Source organism: Macaca fascicularis, chromosome 12, assembly GCF_037993035.2.
Source record: "Macaca fascicularis isolate 582-1 chromosome 12, T2T-MFA8v1.1".
Lineage (NCBI taxonomy): Eukaryota > Metazoa > Chordata > Mammalia > Primates > Cercopithecidae > Macaca > Macaca fascicularis.
In genome coordinates, this window is record NC_088386.1 from 67,785,578 (window position 1) to 67,797,841 (window position 12,264).

General features: G+C 45.9%; 1 long non-coding RNA gene across 1 annotated transcript in view; it reads left to right on the forward strand.

The window, feature by feature from the left end:
* Positions 1-1,094: 1,094 nt before the first annotated feature.
* Positions 1,095-12,264, forward strand: part of LOC102131647 (uncharacterized) — a 64,637-nt gene continuing 53,467 nt past the window's right edge. Inside the window, exon 1 of the long non-coding RNA XR_006691060.3 lies at positions 1,095-1,281. This is a non-coding gene — a long non-coding RNA (uncharacterized lncRNA). The remainder of the gene's footprint in view (positions 1,282-12,264) is intronic.

Here is a 12,264-nt window from a genome sequence, read left to right on the forward strand (position 1 = left end):
GGGTCTTGTTCTGTTTTGTTTTGGCTGAATCTGGCAACACTAGTTTCGTGGGGCCAGGTGACCTGAGCTGGGGTGAGGTAGCAAATGCCAGGATGATAGTAGGGTTTATTTCCTGGCAGTTTCTGATGATGGCTTGTGATAAGAAAGTGGCACCAAGGAGCTGCCTTCCTGAGAAGTCTGCTAAATTACAGAAAGCTGTTTGGAATCAGAAAGGAGCCAATAACCTGATTAAGAGCACCCTCGCATTTCTTCATCATCAGGCAATGGGAAATTGCCTGGGAGGATCCAGCCTTTACCATCAACCTTTCCTTCTTGGAGGACCAGCTCCAGTCGCTTTGACCAGTTGTCTGGTGGCCTGGCATGCTGTCATCTGTGCTAGCCACTTTCCTATAATGTCTGCTGTCATGCTTCCAGCTAAGGGGGTGGGGGCACCAAAATGTTGTTTTGAGGGCTGATAGCAGGGAGTGAAATCAGAAATCCTGTGTGAAGTTTAGTGTAACGGGGAGATCTGAAGGATGTAATGATAAGGGAAACTTTATAGCCAGACAGACCTGGTTTCAAAGCCTGGGACCAGCACTTGTTGGATCTTGGAACAAGAGCTGAGTTTTCTGGTCTCTGAAATGGGGTTGCTAGTGATGCTTACCTCACAAGGTTGTGCTGAGGGCTAAATGAGCTAGTATAGTCAAGGCTTTTATATAGTGTGTGTTATTTGGTATAAGCTGAATTAATGACAGTGCTTACTGCCTCATCAACGTGTGAGTTCTAGCCACTCCATGCCGCCTACATGCTCATTTTGTCTTTTAAATCTTGCCACTTGCCCATTGAAATAGAATATCTTACATGCCTCCTTTTTGACAGAGAGCTGGCTGGCCTCTGAGGCTCCTTCTAGAAGGACTCTGGGGTTTCCTGGCACCATAATCAATGGCTACACTGGACCTTATTGGCTGCAGCTCCAAGATGGGGGTAGGGTTTTGGGCTCCTCTTTATTTTGTGACTTTCTACTCTAAACCTCTACATATCAACATTAAATCTCAGTACACGCAGCATGCTTGCTCTGCAAAGCCAGCTTCAGACAAGCCCCTAAGCCCCCAGTCAGACTGCAGCCCCAGGTCCCTGAGTAAAGATCTTGGGAGCCACCACTGGGCCAGATGAGAAGTACTTGAGAGACCAAGCGTGAGCAGCCTCTCCTGGCAGGAGCCCCCGAAGTCTTTGGAGCACAGACTGTGTAAGAACACACATAAATACAGAAGCCATTCTGGACGTGTCAGCATTTACAAAAAGGTACTGTTAATATTCAATAGAGAGCTCTGTGCCTCATGGAATGTGTTGATGTATGTATTGCAATAAAGGAAGCATGGGTAGATTAAAGGGCAGATTTAATGGAATGGATAGGCTTTTAGAAAGGATGTTAAAAGAAAGTTCCAGTGAGATTTTCACATAATTGATTACACATGAGGATGGGGGAGGCTTGTTTAGGGGGCTGGTGCATAGGCTGTGGGCCGTAGAGGCTGAGGCTGCCCAGGAATTCAGACCCTGGGAGAGGCAGTGCCAGTGCAGGTCCCTCGGCCTCATCGGCCTATTCCTTTACCTGGCAGCTGCATCCAGCCTTGCTGCTCAGCCTACCGCTGCCCCCAGAGAGTCAGCTGGCTGGTGGGTTGGCTGACAGCAGTGTTGTGTGCTGAATTCCTTTCCAAGGAGGAGGAGGAGATGCCAGCTATTCCATACATCATCCTCTGCCACCTGCCAAGGAGGCGAGATACTGCTGGGGAGAAAACAGCTTTTACTCATTCCTTTGTATTTGGGCCTGAATACCAGCCAGAGGCAGTGGGGTTTGGTTAATAAGTCAGTCGCAAATCATGCTAATGGAAGTGCTGTATAGAACATCAGGGCTGGGGAGTGTGTGATTGAGTGTTGAGAATCTCAGGCAGGGTGTTATCCTCCCCAGTGTTCCACTTAAGGAGCTGCTCTGCTGCAATCACATCATTGTGGCTGGGTGTGAGCAGCCTGCTCTGACAGGAAAGGACAGGCAAGGTTCAGGGTGGGGAGCACTTGGAGGTCTGTGATGTGATTAGTGGAGGGTTAGCAGGGAACAAGCTGTTTTTGGCCTGGTCTCTGAGTAGTGAACCCAGATGGGAGAGGCAGTTTGCTGAATGCACAAAGACGAAGAAGAGCAGGACAGTTACAAGTGCCACCCTCAAACTCCATCAGACGGTGCTAGGTGAGGTTTCCCTTGGACTTACACCATCTGTCAAGATGGCCAAATTAGACATCATACTCAAAGAAATGGCCCACCATGTTCAGGGAGAAATCTTGAACACGGAGTCCTGGGGCACAGAGGTTTGTCATTGTCTTCCTTTTTCCCTCTGCCTGACTTTGGTGCGTCCTGGCACTCAGCTCTCACGGTTGGCCTAGGTCTGAATTTCATGTTGCTCCCATCTGTCCCTTTCACCTGGAGAACCTGTTATACTCCATGACCTGCTGACATCCTCCTCCAGTAGGTAATGTGTGATGCTAGAGGGCCTTCATTTTACCAGTGATATCAGAGCTGTATTGGAGGCAGAAGAGTCGCCCATAGCAGAATGGCTCATGGCGAAACCTGCAGAGGTTATCTGAATGATTCCTTCCTGGTTTCCATGAGCCATCTTTAGGAAAGCAGGGGCTAACATTTTCCCACTAACCATGGCCCAAATGCCCTCCTTTCCCACCTTGTCCCAAACACACACCTGCACCTCTCTTTGGCTCCCTTCTTCTCTCCCTAGGTGACTAGATTAGTAAATCTGTGAGTGAAATACACTTGAAAGGGCCTTGGTGTTTTTTAAGCCATGGTGCTGAAGCAGCTTCTCCTGCCGCCTGCCCTCCTGAGTCATTGCCTGGCCTAGCTGCCAGTAAGACTTGGGAGGAGGGAAAGGTGACTAATAACAAGCAGGGGGGGAATCTTTAGCCTGGAGAGCGATTTTCCTGCTTTCTTTACACCGAGTCATTGTGTGGAAGGAGAGTGTGTGTGTGTGTGTGTATGTATGTGTGTGTGTATGTATGTGTGTGTGTGTACGTGCTGGGGCCTTTTCCAAAAGCAAGTGCTTTCTCAGCATCACCTGGGGCCCTTGCCACAGGAGGATGTTCTGAGGTCATGCTCTTTTCCTTCTTGTTGTCAGGCTTGAGTCCAACATTAGCTTTGTTGTTCCAGCAGATGAGGAAGGAGACCATTTGGAAGTCATTTTTCACCATGTTCTTAGGCTTACTAATCCGAGCACCTTTCTTGACAGATCAAAGGTGATCATGAAGTGTACTAAATTCTTCACACAGGACTTTTGCCCTTTTTTCAAATTTCTGTTTCTCCAAAACTGTAAAAATGAGCATAGATGCCTTCAAAATGAAAGGGTCTCCACAAATAACCCTACTGGAAAGGAAAACAACATCCTTCAGTATACTCCTTGCTTTCTGGGCCCTCAGAGAAGGGATCGGTTTGGGAGAAGGGGATTGTGTATCCAAACTGGACACCTCCAGCCAGCCAGAAAAGAGGATCTGTGCCTTTATTTATATTGTATTTACACAGCTCGGTGACCATTGAAGAAGTCTGTTTAATGAAATGCTGGACTCGTTTTTAGATGGGCCTGTTGGAATCATTATGAGTAAACACATGTAGAGATTTATTTTCCTTCTCCCAGAGGTCTCTTGGAGGTCCCTGAAGATAAATATTTGCATGGTTTCCAGTTTATACTTCCCCAGCCTAATGTGGTGCTGAGGCAAGTGGTTTGCCTCCTTTCACTGAGCTTGTCAACATGCACAGGACCCCTGTCTTCCCAGGGCGGACTGTGACATTCTAACCCTACTTCAGAGACAGTGCCTGGGCGGGCAGCCACTTGACCAGCCTAAAGGCTAGTGCAGGCGTTGGCTTGTTGCTGTTCCAAGCAACCACACGCGGTAGTTGGTGGAGTGGACCAGCTTGAATCTGATGGTTTACCTTGCGTTCATGAAGCCAAGTCCTGTGTGAATCCGCATGGCTGCCCTGGTGTTATGGAATGCGGGGGCAGTGGAAATAATTCTCAAGTGTCCTGAGAAATGCAAATCTCTGGAATTCTCATTGTTCTCTTTGGGAAGCTGATTTACACTTTCTCTTCATTTGTTTTCCTTTCAGACCCTTAATCCAAAACAAACCAGGAAATGTTACCAAAGACATAGTTTAAACAATTTTTTTGATTGGTCTTTGTCTCCTTTCTTGGTTTAAAGTGAGGGGACAAGGAATTGCAGGGTGTTTCATGTTTATACTATATGCATTGTATTTAACTAAAAATTAGGAAAGTAGACCCAAGGTTATCCCATAAAAGATATGACTGGTTATTTTAGAGTATGTTATTAGCATAAAATGGGGTGAGGAAGAGGTCTGGGACTGTTCAATTTATTTTGTGGCTCCCTACTGGAGCACAGTAGAGGTCTTAGAAATTGATATCTGAATAAATTTAAGAAATATTTTCATCTCAGAGTCAAAATGTTCTTTACCATAAGGTATTGATAGTATTTAACCTAAGAAATACAATATGCTCATGTCTAATCCTCAATTGGGTACACAGATTCATGGACAGGCTTAAGGAAGACTGAAGTCACCTTTCAGGGATTTGGGAAAAGGTTATGGCGGCTTTAATTCGGTGTTATAAGTATGTCAATCTATGTGTTGCTGCCACAAGCATGGCTACTGCATCCTGCAAGATTTTGCAGCTGACGTTTTTAGGTTGTTGTTGGACATCCAGGACTGAACGCTGTCATGAAATTCTGCTCCTTGGTAGCTCACCATCCACTGTATGTGAATTGTCCCTAAGTGAGAAAACAGAGTGCAGCAGGCCAGTGAACTTTTTGAGAAGCTGGCAGCCCAGCAGACATTCTGGCGCCAGCAGGACACCAGTGGGAACTGAAGGTCTTTGTAGCGGGAATAAAACAGTGCTTCTTCCTTGAAGAAGAGGGAGCCCTGGCACTTGGAAAACCCTTGGTAGGAATTGGGTAGTGAAGCTTGGGGGAAGGGCCTGGAGACTAGTGAGTAGCACTATGTGTAACGGGGAGAGGAATTTCTTCTCCTGGGTGAAACCAAGGGATGTAGGGAGGAGAAGGGAGTGGGGAGAGTAGCTGAAAGTGTCGGTCAAGAGGTGTCCTCTCTGGGTGGAAACCCTCTCCTTGTTTTCGGTGACATCCCTCAGGAACTGCTTCATGGCAGCAGATTTTGAGAACCAGTGAAAGGGCTGCATTTTGCATTAGGGTCGGTGGGGAAACTAAAGAAAGAATCACAGGCAGATGCAGGGCCTGGGAATTGGCACGATTCAGGGGTAGGGGAGCGAGGAGGAGTTTCGGACATTCCTAGACTGCAGAATTGGTGGATTCAAGACAATTTCACCCAGATCTTGCAGGGCAAAGAGATCCACACCTGACATGTGTGTCACGTGTTTGAAACAAGGTCCACAAGAAACCCCATGGGTCCATTCTGTTTTCCCCGAAGAATACTGAATGGGACAGGAGGTTCCCAGGGAGCGTGCTTTGACTCTGGGACAACGCACGGGAGGAAGACCTGGCACAGCCTGGCTGCCCGGGGGTCTTGTCACCTGGGGGCGGCGGAGAGCGCCAGGGCGGCCAAAAGAAGCACGTGTCGTGGAGCAGCGGTGGGCACGAGGGACGTTGGGGGAAGCAGCGGCGGGCATCGGGGGACAGTGGGGGACATTGAGGGGCAGTGGGGGCAGTCGCGCTGTCAGCAGTGGGCGGCGCCGGGGGAGCCGCGCTCGGGGACAGCTGGCGGCTCAACGGCAGCATCGAGAACGGTGCCTAGTTCTGCAAATAACAGCTGCGGAGCAATCGTTATGTTTGGACAACGTGGGAAGGGCCATTGTTCACAAATTGTTCTCTTTAACAACACCTGCATGCGCAGATAATAATCCATTGTCGGTCCCCGGCTTCAAAGACAAAAGGCAGCCGCGGAGGGAGGAGTCAGCAGCGCCTGGAGATAACAGGACCACTTTGCAACGCGGGAGAGTGCAAACGAGGACTCCAAGTCGCATCCCGGATGTGCCTTGATGGTCCCTCACCGCAGGGGTCTCCTTCCTTTCCTGGCAGGGAGCGCGACCTCTTTTATCCTAGCAGGCCACCACCTTCGCGGCAGCAAACAACATTTCCTATGCAGTTGCAAAGCGTGCTCCCTTGCAATCAGCGATCAATACTGGCAAAGTGGCTCCAAGATAGGAAAGGTCGCACGTGTATCTGTAAATTGAAAGGTTTATGAGGCGCAGGTGGTCGTGCTCCGCGGAGATTGTGGTATTAGCATGTCAAAGACAAAATGGAACCAAGGTATACAGGCACAGAGGTTCTTCCTGGAGCCCCGGGAAAGCTTGGCACGACCCTCTTGAGCCTTCAGTTTAAAATGAAACGCTGGTGCCAGATGTGGCCACCACATTGCTGATAAGTCCAGTACCTTCCATTTGTGCAAAGCTTTGTGATTTAAGGTTAAGTAGTTTTGCTTACTTCTCTCATTTGAGCTTTATAAAGACAGTGTGAAATGTGTAGTGAGTAAAAGCCCTATTTTAACAGAAAAGGAACCAAGGGACTAAGTTGGAACTTGAATCTGGGGTCTACTGACCCCATGCCTGATGTTCCATTCACTACAGTACTTGGTACAACTGCACATCAGGTTATTTGGATTTTATTTTTTTTCTTTTTTGGCCTTTATTCAGTAGCTACTACCAGATTAGGTAATAGGCCCATAGAGACATGAGACATATATTCCCTACCCTTGCTGTGCTGTTCAACATAGTAGCACTAGCCACACATGGCAATTTAAATGTAATGAAAATTCAGTAAAATTTAAAATTAAGTTTCTCAGTACAACTAGCCACATTTAAAGGGCTCAGAAGCCATATGTGCCCAGTGGCTACTGTATTGGGCAGGGCAGAAACTTCTACCAAACAGCACTGTGTCTAGAGGCTAACAATCTAGTGAAGATTAAAGACAGTCTCACTTCTTTTCTGTCCTGTTTGCTACGTCCTTGCAGTTCATGTGTTCCTCGGTGCATGTGTACCTCTTACTTTCTAAAAGACAGCCTGAGTAGTTTCCAGCTTAATTGAGGGCAAATGTACATGCAATGAATGCATCCATTCTCATGCACAAGTCAATGAGTTTTGACTAAAGTGAACAATTGTGTAAACACCACCATCATCAAGACACAGGGATTTATATTTTAGCAAAATATTCCCTGTGTCCTTTCCCACTCGTTCTGTTACCGGAAAGGGGTCCTGATCCAGACCCCAAGAGAGGGTTCTTGGATCTCGCACAAGAAAGAATTCAGGGTGGGTCCGTAAAGTGAAAGCAAGTGTATTAAGAAAGTAAAAGAATAAAAGAATGGCTACTCCATAGACAGGGCAGCCTGAGGGCTGCTGGTTGCCCATTTTTATGGTTATTTCTTGATTATATTCTAAACAAGGGGTGGATTATTCAGGCCTCCCCTTTGTAGACCATATAGGGTAACTTCCTGACATTGCCATGGCATTTGTAAACTTATGGCACAGGTAGGAGTGTAGCAGTGTGGACTCCCAGAGGTCACTCTCCTAGTCATCTCAGTTTTGGTGGGTTTTAGCCAGCTGCTTTATTGCAATCTGTTTTATTAGCAAGATCTTTATGACCTGTATCTTGTGCTGACATCCTATCTCATTCTGTGACCTAGAATGCCTTAACCATCTGGGAATGCAGCCCAGCAGGTCTCAGCCTCATTTTACGCAGCCTCTATTCAAGATGGAGTTGCTCTGGTTCAAATACCTCTGACAATTCCTCTCCCTAACTGTTGTTCCAGGCAAGACTGCCCTATTTTCTGTCATTATATATTAAATTTTAGTTTCTAGAGTTTTAAATAAATGAAATTATATAATATTTATTCTTTTATCTGGCTTCTTTCCCTCAGCATAATGTTTTTGAGATTCATCCACGTTGTTGCATGTATCAGGAGTTCCTTTTTATTGCTGAGTAATATTCTTTTGTATGGATATATCACAGTTTGTTTAGGTACTCACCTGTTGATAGACATTGGGGTTGTTTCCAATTTTGGCTATTATGAATAAAGTTGTTATGAACATTTACATACCAGCTTTCTGAGGATACATTTCCATTTCCTAAAAGTGGAATTGCTGGGTCATATGGTAAATATATGTTTAACTTCATAAGAAACTGCCAAAGTGTTTCCAAAATGACTGACATTTTGCATCCTGTTTGGCAAGGCTGCAGGATACAAGGTCAACATACAAAAATCAATTCTATTTCTATAGATAGCTATGAACTGTCTATTTCAGAAATGGACTTTTTAAAAGCACCACTTACAGAAGCATAAAAATATGCAATAGGGTGAAATTTAGCAAAATATGTATATGCTCTGAACACTGAAAATGACAAAATACTACTGAGAAAAAATTTAAAAGACCTAAATAAATGGAGAGAAATATACTGTGTTCACAAATTGGAAAGTTGATCTTCTTTTTGTTTTTTTACTCATTGAGAGAGGGTTCTTGCTATGTTGCCCAGGCTGGTCTCAAACTCCTGGACTCCAGCAATTTTTCCCACTTCAGGCTCCTGAGTAGTTAGGATTACAGGTGTGAGCCACCACACATGGCTCTAAATCTTCTTTTTTCCATGACAGGGTCTCACTCTGTCTCCTAGGCTGGAGTACAGTGGCACTATCATGGCTCACTGCAGCCTCAACCTCCCGGGATCAAGCACTCCTCCCACCTCAGCTTCCCGAGTAGCTGGGACCATGGGCATGTGCCACCATACCCAGTTAATTATTTTTATTTTTGGTAAAGATGGAATTTCACTATGTTGCCCAGGCTGGTCTTGAATTCCTGGGCTCAAATGATCCACCCACCTCAGCCTCCCAAAGTGCTGAGATTACAGGCATAAGCCGCTGCACCTTGCCTTGATCTTCTTAAGATGTCATTTCTCCTCAGATTTTTTTGGTGTGTGTGTGTGGTGAAACTGACAAACTGATTCTAAAGTTTACCTGGAAAACCAAAGGATCTAAAATAGTCAAGATAGAAAAGAACAAAGTTGGGAGATTTACAGGACTGAATCTGAAGACAGAAAGCTATGATAATAAAAATGGTATGGTTCTGGTACAAAGAGAGTCTAGACAGAAGGTATTGGAGGAGAGCTGGAGGAGGAAAAGATTCAGAAGTTCTATGGGAGAGAATCAAAATAGCAGCTTTGGGCTGGGGATTTGTGGGGAGAACAGAAAGGCATAATGGGGATTTTTACTAATTTGCTTGCTGTCTCTGGTATGTGATGTAATTCTTCCTCTGGTGGCAACCTAAATCTTCAGTAAAGTTCTTAAGGTCAGAGGATGCTTAGGTTAAGTAAAATTTCCATAGAAATCCAAGGAAGGCAGAACCAAGATGGTAGACTCAGATGAAGGAAGGGCGATTGAGGGGCAGGGAGTATCAAGAGGACATAATAAGATCCAGAAGTATAAATACCACAGTAAGTAAGTGCCTGAAGTAAGATGAGGCAGTTTATAAAAGCATGGGAAGGCTTTTGAATGTTCCAGGCTGTGGAAGTGGAGTTCAGACCATAGCCAGGTTCTCTATGCCTAGGTAAAGACTTTTTTTCTTTTCTTTTTTGAGACAGAGTCTCGCTCTGTCATCCAGGCTGAAGTATAGTAGCATGATCTCAGTTCACTGCAACCTCCGTCTCCCAGGTTCAAGTGTTTCTCCTGCTTCAGCTACCTGAGTAGCTGGGATTACAGGCGCTTGCCACCATGCCCCGCTAATTTTTGTATTTTCAGTAGAGACAGGGGTTCACCATGTTGGCCAGGCTGGTCTTGAACTCCTGACCTCAAGTGATCTGCTCGCCTCAGCCTCCCAAAGTGCTGGGATTACAGGCTTCAGCCACCGTGCCTGGCCACACCTTTTCTTATGTGAAGAAGAATTTCTGAATCCAGGGCTGGTATCTAGTACAACTCTAGGGGCACGATTTTCAGTTTCTCTGAATTCCAGTGAAAGCTGGTCCCTGGAGATGTGCAGCCCACCTCGGCAGCCCACGTTGACTGAGTCTGAGAACGAGCATTTTACAAAAGGTTATGGAGTGTGAAGTTTACAGTACAGTCTTCAAAATTACATAGTCTCTTTTATGTTCCTCAGCTGTGTCCGTAAAATACGTTCCTTACTTTCCAAACTTCTCAAAGACCCACTAGGAAGGACAGGGAAGGGACACAGTGCAGCCACATTATAAAATGGGGCTCACAAAAGTAATTCTCTTTTTTTACCTTCAATCTTCTCCAATTTGAGAAGTCAAAAAAAGGAAGGAGCTCTCTTATTGGCACAGCCTGGATTAAACTGCATGTCTAGTTCTATTGTACGTAGGCTTCAATTTCATATTTCAAACCACTTACGAAGTGTTCTCCATCTGGACATTCCAAATAACGAGGGTACGTCCAATGCAGAAAGTAAAGCACTTTTACTGCTTTTCAATATTCAGCATTCATTTCTCCTTCTATAGTGTCCGTACCCTGATTTCCCTCTGGAGAATCACCCTCACCCTCACTCCGGGTGGAGCTGGCTCTTCTCCCAGTATTGAAGTAATGCACTGTCACTTGGCACACACACAATGAGGTGCGTCACAGTCCCTGGTTTTCTGATTGGTTCCCAGATGGGCACATGACCTAAGTTGGGCCAATCAGAGCCCATCTCATAACTCTGTGGAAAAGACTTCCTGCAAAGCCATGCTAAAGCGAGAAGCATTGTCCATAACTCCTTTCTCCCCCCTTAAGTTAGTTTAGGTCCAGTTTTGTATTACTTCAAAACAAAACAACTGTAGCTGAAACACTGAACTTTTTAGTTTCTCCTCTAAACCCATCCCAACTCCCTATATTTGTTGTTAAAGTGGCATGACTATTGTTTTGGTCTTAGGATAAGTTAACTGCCAAAACAAATGACTCCAAAAAGTGAGTGGCTTACCACAGTAAGCCATGGAAAGCTTCCGTGGTGTTCCTGTTTTGTGGGCAGGCCTCCACGTAGCCATTCAGGAACCCAGGCTCCTTCAGTCTTGTGGATATGGCCTCCTCTTCAGCCTCAGCAACCTCTTCATCAGGAGAATGGGGGAGGAGAGCAGAGAAGCATGTGTGGGAGGGTGTCATGTACCCGGCGTGGATGGGGAGCACATTACTTCTGTTCACAATCTTTGCTCAGAACTCAATTATATGGTACATCCAACCTCATGGGAGGCTGGAAGAAGTGTCCTTGCTGTGGGCCCAGGAAGGAGCAGGAACTAAAGCGAGGTATGTGTAGTCATTGTTATTTGTTCCCCTACTTGAGTTATTGTATTCAGCCAGCCACCAAGTCCTGTTAGTTTTTACTTAGCAATGTTTCTGTCATCTTTCCTTTCTCCCCACTTCTCTCTGCCACTTTTTGAATCCAGCCCAATGCTTTCTCTCCTCTGTTTCATCCCATTCTGCATTCCCCTCTGCCAGACTCCTCAAGGGCAGTTGCTGCATTTTCCAGCTTTGTATTCTCAGTCGCTTACAGGCACCTCATAAGCATCAAGAAATATTTGCGCTGTGAAAACCTGACAGACTCATCTTCCTTAAACACCAATTTCAGCATGTCATTCCCTTGCTGAGAAATCTTCAGGAGATCTTGTGTGTGCCCATCAACCCCATATTTGTCTGCCTGCCTTTAAGGACACAGGCCCTTATTTCCATCGTACTCTACAACCTTCTCCTCTGCACCCCGGGCCCAACCCCAAACCAAGTGGGTCCTGGCTTCTGGGAGCCTGAACACATCACTGTGTCTTTCCTGAAATACTCTCCTCATTTTCCTCCTCCCTCTGTCATTCCAAATACTGTCTCCTCTTGAGGTCTGCCCAAGCCTTGCCTCCTCCACGAAGCTTTCCCTTTATGTTCCTGCTTTCCCTGACAGCCCCTCCTCTGAACTCTGGCAGCCGGTATTGTTGGTAACCAGGATACTCTGTCTTGGCTTCGAGAGAGCCCTGAATGCAAATGATGTCCCCTGTTGTTAGACTCTTTGGACTCAGATGCCTGACATGAAAAAGAGACCAAGAAGGAGTTGCCTTGATTGCAGGGATGTGAGCAGAGATCAGTCCGTTAGTACCACACCTCCTGCTCCAGTATCTTCTTGCAGCCCTCTGAAGAGTAGAGTTTAAAAACTATTGATTAAATCCAATCCTTTCATTTTACAGATGAAGAAACTGAGGCATCCAGAGAGGCAAAGTTGCCTAAGATCCTGGCTGGTTAGTGTC